Genomic DNA, 8368 nt, shown 5'->3' with positions numbered 1-8368 from the left:
GACTAGATGCATCTTTATAATTTCTTTCTATCTTGTCTCTCACACACGACTTAAGGAAAACTGAAGGTGGACGTGAACTGAGTGAAATGTGATAAGTATCTTCTGTCTTTTATTTTCATTGCAGGAGATCATTGTTCATTACCTCAGAAATATTTTAACTTCACTCTCCATTTCTTAGATTTCTGACTAGAAATAACAGAATTTCAGGAAAATCTGAAGGCATGAAAAAGGCCTCCCTACTTTCGTGGGAGGAAAAAAATGCCAGCACATGTGTGAGAGATGTTGAGGAAAAAATTTTAAAAATTCATACTTCGTTTTTGTATTTTTTTCAACCTAAACCTACTTGATTATTTTTCAAAGCACAAAAGGAAGTGCTTATAATTTGGTTTTCTGAATTTCTATGGCATGCATTTTATATATAAAATCATTACAAATGTAGTTGTTATAGGAATATTGTTACAGAGTTGGAGTGTGCTGATTTTTCAACAATCTCCAATTTTATTTTTTGCCAATTTAAGAAAAGACTAGAATGGGAAGGAAGAACCCATCAATATTATTGCAAAACAAAGAAAGTTACTATGTTTCCTGGACTTGCGGCCCTTAACGATGCAGAACACCCCTTTTCAGAAAAAAAAAAAAAAGTGCATTATAGAGTGGCAGGCTCCACTGATTTTGTACAAATTTTATACATGGAAATATATCTAATTTCTTTTTTTGGTTAATATTATAAGCAGTTTCTTCTCCTATTTTTTATTTTTATCATCTTTCACAGACTGTTGAAAACTAAGCATTGGGACAAACTTGACCTGTTCATGATGTCCTTCCCTTGCTCGTGAAATCAGTATGCCTTCGAATAAAAAAAAAATGTATTTTTTATTATAGTAGTCATTGTTTAATAGAGAAAAATTTTTTTTTTAAAAAGGAAATATTTATCTGGGGGAAGACTGTATTGATCAGGACTGTTAGTTTCCACAACAGAAAATCATGCTAGCTAGTTAAAATGGAAGAGGGATTATTGAAAACATACTGGGTATTTCCTAAGTTGTTCCTGGGTGGGATTGTAGAACGTGAGAGGAACAGGACAGAGAGGCTTTGAGGATGTGTAGTATGGGACAGTATGCAAATTATGATTCTGTTTCTTTCTTTTTTTAAGATTTTATTTATTTATTCATGAGAGACAGAGAGGCAGAGGGAGAAGCAGGCTCCATGCAGGGAGCCTGATGCAGGACTCCATCCCAGGACCCTAGGATCACGACCTGAGCCAAAGGCAGGTGCTCAACCACTGAGCCACCCAGGTGCCCCTCTACAGAACTGGTTCTAAACCTTGCTGTGATCACAGTTTATTTCTTCACCTCTAGTATCCTGCCAAGATCTGTTTCCATGCTTTCTATGCTGCTCCATTGGTCTACTTGTCTATCCTTGTGCATGTAATACACGGTCTTGTTTACCACAGTTTTATATGCCATGTTATATATATAAGCTCTACCTTTTTGTATCACTTTAAAGATGTCTTTGCTTTCCTTAGCCATTTACAGCTTGCTATAAATTTTAGAATGGGCTAGCTGAATTGCAAAGCAAAACATAATAAAACAAAACACCTGTTGTGATTTTTATTTTGATTGTTTTACAGTCAGTTTTCAGGGAATTTTCACCTTTTTAATACTGAACATTCCAATTCATGAACAGGAGAGGTTTGTCCTTTTTAAAGTCTTTTATCTCTCTATAAAGTTTTATTATTTCCTCTGTGATGGTTGTATACATCGTTCAATTCTCTTCTAGGTACTTGATTCTGATGCTATTGTAAATGGCTCTTTAAAACTTCACTTTCTAGATATTCATTACTAGTATGTGTTTAATTTCTATTGAGCTTTAATTCACATACCATTAAATTTACCCCTTTCAAGTGTACAATGAGTAATTTTTAGTATATTCACAAAGTTGGGCAACTGTCAACATTATGTAATTCCAGAACGCTTTGACCACTTCAAAAAGAAAGACTTCCCATGCCCACCCACAACTCTTGAAAACCACTAACCTACTTTCTGCTTCCATAAATTTCTCTATTCTAGATACCTTATAATTGAAATTATATGTATACTTTTGTGTTTGGCTTCTTTCAATCAGTATATTTTAAAGATTCATCCATATTGTAGCACGTGCCAGTACTTCTTTACTTTTCATGATGGAATATCCTATTGTAGGGATATACGATTTTGTCTAACCATTTACCAACTGATGGACATATTTCCAGTTTCCAGTTTCCAGCTATTATGACCAACACTGCCATAAACATTCATATACAATTATTTTTTGCTTTCAATTTTTTTCAGTATCTAGGAGTGAAATTGCTGAGCCATATTGTAACTATACAATGACCTTTTTGAGGAATGACCAAACAACCTTCTACAAGAGTTGCACCATTTTACATCCCTACCAGCAAGTTAAGAGGGTTCCAATTTCTCCACATCCATGCCAAATTTACTAATTTGTGATTTGTTATTCTACCCACTGTAGGGAGTGTGAAGTGGTCTCTCTTATTTTGATTTGCATTTCCCTAATAGTTAATAATGTTGAGGAATTTTTCATGTGCTTATTGGCTCTTTTTATATCTTCTTTAGAAAAATATTTATTCAAAGTATATCCTCATTTTTTGATTAGGTTAATTTCCTTCATATTATTAAGTTCTGAGACTTGTTTATTAATTCTAGATTCTAGACTCTGATCAAATATACAATTTACTAATATTATCTCCCATTCTGTGGTTTGTATGTTCACTTTTCTCAATATATCAAAAATGTTTTCTATTTTAGTGTAGTTATCTATTTTTTTCTTTAGCTCTTTGTGGTTTTGGGGTCACATTTAAGAAACTATAGCCTAATCTAGCATAAGCAAGATTTGGGTCTTTGTTTTCTGATAGAAATATTATAATTTCAGTTCTTACACTTTTTTTGGATCCATTTTTTATATTGGGGGGGGAGGGTAAGACATAGAATCTTTATTTCCTTGGCAGATAATACAAAAGATAAAGAAAACCCTTAATATTATCTTATTAAAAGCAGACCAATAACCTAAAAAAACTGTCATTTTAACGAGGAGAAAAAATAACCTTATTTTGTGTCAGTGTATTATTGAGCTCATTTTTATTTATTTTTTTAATTAGCCTCAGAGGTAAAATTTAGTGATTCATCTGTTGCATAACACCCAGTTCTCATTACATCAAGTGCCCTCCTTATTGCCAATCATCCAGTTACCCCTTCTCCTACCCACTTCCCTTTCAGCAACCTTCAGTTTGTTTCCTAAAGTTCAGCATCTATTACAGTCTGCCTCCCTCTCAATTTTCATCTTATTTTATTTTTCCTTCTCTTCCTTAAATTCCACATCAGTAAATTCATACCGTATTTATTAATTCTTGTAAATGGTGAGAGACGGCATCTCAGTTTCATATCTAGTTGTGTTTCCACCAAATTTGGTGAAAAGATTAATACTCTTCCCTCACAAAACCTTGGAGCTCCAACAACAACAACAAAAAATCAATTATGAATTTATGAGTTTATTTCTCTACTCTCAATTCTATTCCATTATATGTCTGTCCTCATAATAGAAGTCTTGATTATGCAAATTTGTGGTTACTCTTAAATGGAAAGTGAATCCTCCAACTTTGCTATTCTTTTTCAACATTGTTTTTGCTTATCCTGCATCACTTGAATTTCCCTATGAAATTTAGGATCAGCTTGTCAATTTCTGCAACAGCAAAGACAGAGTTCTGACAGAAAATGTGTTGAATCAGTAGATGCACTTTGGGGAGATTACCATCTTAAAAACATCAAGACTTCAGGGCAGCCCCGGTGGCCCAGAAGTTTAGCGCCGCCTTTGGCCCAGGGCGTGATCCTGGAGACCCAGGATCCAGTCCCACGTCGGGTTCCCTGCATGGAGCCTGTGTCTCTCTCTGTCTGTCTCTGTCTCTCTCTGTGTGTCTCTCTCGTGAATAAATAAATAAAATCTTTAAAAAAAAAACGTTAAGTCTTCCAATTTATGATTATGGGGTATCTTTCCCATTACTCTGGAAAGGGGATTCTCCTCTAAAGCCTCCAGAAATAAATGCAGCCCAACTGCTACCTTCAGTTTATTTCAGGGAGGCCCATTTTGGACTTCTGTATTATGAAACTGTAAAGTATGAAAAAAGTTGTATTCTAAGAGCCACTAAAGTTAAAATTTGTTCCAACAGCTATAGAAAGGCAATACACTTTCTCTTTCCAGTTTGTTGAGTATTTTTTTTTAATCATAAAAAGTTGGATTTTGTCAGTTGCTTTTTTTGGCATTTGTTTTGACATGTGTTTTCTGAATCTTTACTAACAAAGTGATTTAGATCACTGGTTCTCATGTTTTGAACCAACTTTGCCTTCCTGAAATAAATTCCACTTGATAATTATCTATAATTCCTTTTTTTAATGTTAGTGCCTTCTCTTGTCTAGTGTCTTGTGAAGGATTTTTTCAAAATCTTTATACTGTCATTTTTGTTTATCCATTTAGATAGACCAACCACTACTCTTCCTTCCTTCTCACAGGTTATTGTCTAATTTCCCTTTCATTTCATCCTGGAGGACTTCCTATAATATATTTTGTAGGGCTGATCTATTAGCCATGAATTCTCTATTTATCTGTCAATATATTAATTTCTCCCACTTTTTGGAAGTATAGTTTTCTTGGATATAAAATTCTTGGTTGACTTCACTTTTCCATCACCATTTTTAGTTCTGTTCTCCCACTGCCTTCTGATCGTCATGGTTTTTGAAGAGTAAACAGCTGCTAATCAGATAGAGGACCATTTGTAGATGAGGTTTATGAGAGCTTCTCTCTAACTCTCTCAAGATGTGTCCCTGTATGCATCTCTTTCAGTTTATCTTACTTGGAATTTTTTGAGATTCTTGAATGTATAGATTAGTATTTTCATCAAATGTGAAATTTTTCAGATATTATCTCTTTCAATATTGTTTTTTTGTCCTTTTATTTATCTCTTCTGGAATGTCCATTATGCATATCTCAGTACACTTGAGGGTGTCTCAGAGATTTGTGAAACTCATTTCAATTTTCTTCACTCTTTTGTCTTTTTGCTGTTCAGACCATATTATCTCAATTGCTCTATCTTCAAGTTGGCTAATGTTTTTTTTTTCCCCACTCAAAAAGCATATTGATCATCTACAGTTAGTATTTTTAAGACTTTAAAAAACAATTTTAGGTTCACAGGAAAACTGAGTGGAATATACAGATATTTCTCATGTACCTCCTGCCCCTACATGTACAGGCTCTCCCATTATCAAGTCCTCCACCAGAGTGGTACATCTGTTACAAATAATGAACCTTCACAGATCATTAGCACGCAAAGTCCATGGTTTATCTTTATGTTCACTCTTGCTATTGGACATTCTATGTGTTTTGACAAATGTATGATGATATGTATCCGTCATTTTAATATCATACGAAGTATTTTCACTGCCCTAAAAATCCTCTGTGCTCTATGTATTCATCCCCTGACCCCACCCTACCCACTGGCAACCAATGAATTTTTTACTGTCTTCATAGTTTTGCCATTTGCAGAATGTCACATAAGTTGAAATTATACAGTATGTAGCCTTCCTTAAGTATAACAGGATGGCTCTAGGGGGCTGGAGTTGAGCATTTCCCTTCCTCCATATGCCAGTCTGGAACTGACTGTATTGGTTATTTATCTTCCTTCAAGTCAGATAGGCTCTGGTTAAATGGTTTCTCCTGAAGGCAGGCGTTATTTAAAAACAATATGTCTCTGGCAGATATCAAAAGGTTACTTTTCCATCCCTCTACCAAAAGCAGAAAGGCAATTTTCTGTGATGTTTACTGTGAGAAACTGGTAAAGCTCCTGAAGGTAAATCCCACAAAATTGGGTGTGGGGGGTGTCACACTGAGCCTCCAACAATTACAGGTCAACTCTGAGGAGCTATGACCCCCATTATCTGTCTATGTTTCTTCGATCTAAGAAATTATAGTTTTCTTTTTGCCCTTTCCTCCTTTACAGATCCTAGGAGAATTGTTCATTTTTCAATCTGTTGATTTTTTTCTTACTGGATGTTAGGACAGAACAGTGACTTCCAAGCTCCTTACATGTAGAACCCAATATTTAATATTTTTATCTTATTTTTCTACTCCAGAAATTCTAAATTTTATTCATTTTCATGTGATTTCTGTCACATTTTCAATATTCTGTTTTGGTGAAACACATACTTTAGTTCTTTAAACATTTTTTTCAGTTCTTTGAACATAGTTGAAATATCGGATTTAAGTTTTTTTTTCCTTTAAGTCTGACACATGGGCTTTAGAGACAATTGTTGGCTTTTATTTCTTCTTCCTGGAGCATGGACCATACATTCTTTTTTTTTTTTTTTCCTCCACAAGGTAGTTTTTGTTTTATGGAATGCTTCATAAATTTGCAGGTCATCATTGTGCAGGGGCCATACTAATCTTCTTTTTATCATTCCAATTTTAGTATATGAGCTGTTAAAGCAAGTACTAGTATTAGAGACTCCTGGGTGGCTCAGTGGTTGAGTATCTGCCTTTAGCTCAGGTCGTGATCCCGGGGTCCTGGGATTGCATCCTGCATCAGGCTCCTCACAGAGAGTCTGCTTCTCCTTCTGCCTATGTCTCTGCTTCTCTCTCTGTGTGTCTCTCATGAATATTTAAATCTTTTTAAAAAATAAACTGGGCATTATAACTAACATAATGTGGCAACTCTGGAAATTAGATTGTATTCTCTCTCCAAAGTCTGTTGTTATGCCTCATTGTTATTATTTTGCTTGTTTAGTTGCTTTTCTGAATTCAAGACAGCTCATAGTCTTTGTCACATGTGGCCACTGAGGTCTCTCCTCAGAGTCTAACAGGCCAGCTAGTGATTGGATGGAGATTTCCTTAAATTTCTGGAACCAATAAATCTTCCATTCTTTCCTAAGGGGCTGTGTGTGCATGCTGGTGATACCAAACTCAGCAAGGTACTGTATAACTCTTACCTTTGCTTCCTGTGTTGACAAAACCTTAAGTTCAGCCTGAGGTTAGAGACTAGAATGTTCTCAGGGCTCTCTTATGCTGTGTACAGTTTTGGGTATATACAAAGCTCTGTGCATGCACATGGCCTTTTGACTCTGAAAAAGATTGGAGCTTTTCAAATCATTGCATATACATCCTGCTTCCTGGATTTCACTTTCAAGCTTGCCGATGAGCCTATTTTTTTTTCAACTTTTATCTTCTACTATAGGCAATTGCAATGTTAAATACATTGCCTTTTATTGTTTTCAAGAATCATCCTCATAGAAGTCTGTTAACACATTGTGAACTCTGAATCAGCTCAAACAAGGACAGTATTAAGAGTAAGGTCTTCCTTGAATCAACTAGACAGAGAAAACAATGACAATTCCTGGGAATGGGGCTTTGAAGGAGTTCCAAACTTACTCCTACCCCCAGGTTGCTGGTTTTTAGAGTTACCTCAGAAAAAGGAGTGGAGGGTCATTGTTCTTACCAAGATTCAATCACTGTTTTTTTTTTTTTTAGATTTATTTATTTTAGAGAGAAAGGGGGGAGAAGAGAGGGCATGAACATGAGAGGGCAGAGGGAAAGGGAGAGTGAATCTCAAGCAGACTCCGTATTGAGTGCGGAGCCCAACATGGAGCTGGATCATGTGGCCCTGAGATCACTACCTGAGTCGACACCCAAGAGTCCAGTCATTGTTTTTCAATAAACACTATCTGGATTGCTGTAGGCCTTTGCATAATTTCCAGAGTTTGAAATAAATTGGATGCTGAGAATGTTTTCCATGTTCTCACTGCTTTTATGGAGGAGAGAATTTATGGAAGTGCCTAATCTGCAATTTTCACTGAAGTCACTACCTAATTTTACTATATTGATTTTTTAAGCCCAGAAACATTGCTAAGGTTTTTAAACTCAAGTTGTTTCTTTGAGGATTATTTTGTTTTTATAGCAATATAATGCTATAATCTACAAATAAAGATGATTATGTTACTGTCTTTCCAATTCTATAATTTCATTTTTTCAGCCTTTTTGCACTGATTAGTACTTCTAGTATCATGATGAAGAGAGGTAGTAATAAGTCATCTTCCTTATATTCCCCATCTCAGTTTGGCCATAATAATTCAGATATAAATATTCTTTTCATCCCAGTTTACTAAAAAAATTTTACCCTGAATGAAATTTATTAAATTGTTACTGTTATCTTTTAGAGACAATCATATGATTTCCTTAAATTATTAATATTGTGCATTACCAAGTATTTAAAGCATATAAAACCCACAGATGTATGGTTTTAAGATGCCAGCTATGGCAAATGATA

The 8368-nt window shown here is 35.1% G+C and overlaps 1 non-coding gene across 1 annotated transcript; it reads right to left on the bottom strand.

Moving 5' to 3' along the window:
• Positions 1 to 6434: 6434 nt before the first annotated feature.
• On the bottom strand, positions 6435 to 6541 carry LOC119868613. The gene has a single exon (XR_005386602.1). It is a non-coding gene; the product is annotated as a U6 spliceosomal RNA (small nuclear RNA).
• Between the last annotated feature and the right edge of the window lie 1827 nt (positions 6542 to 8368).

Source organism: Canis lupus, chromosome X, assembly GCF_011100685.1.
Source record: "Canis lupus familiaris isolate Mischka breed German Shepherd chromosome X, alternate assembly UU_Cfam_GSD_1.0, whole genome shotgun sequence".
Classification (NCBI taxonomy): domain Eukaryota; kingdom Metazoa; phylum Chordata; class Mammalia; order Carnivora; family Canidae; genus Canis; species Canis lupus.
This window is presented reverse-complemented; position numbering and strand designations above follow the sequence as displayed.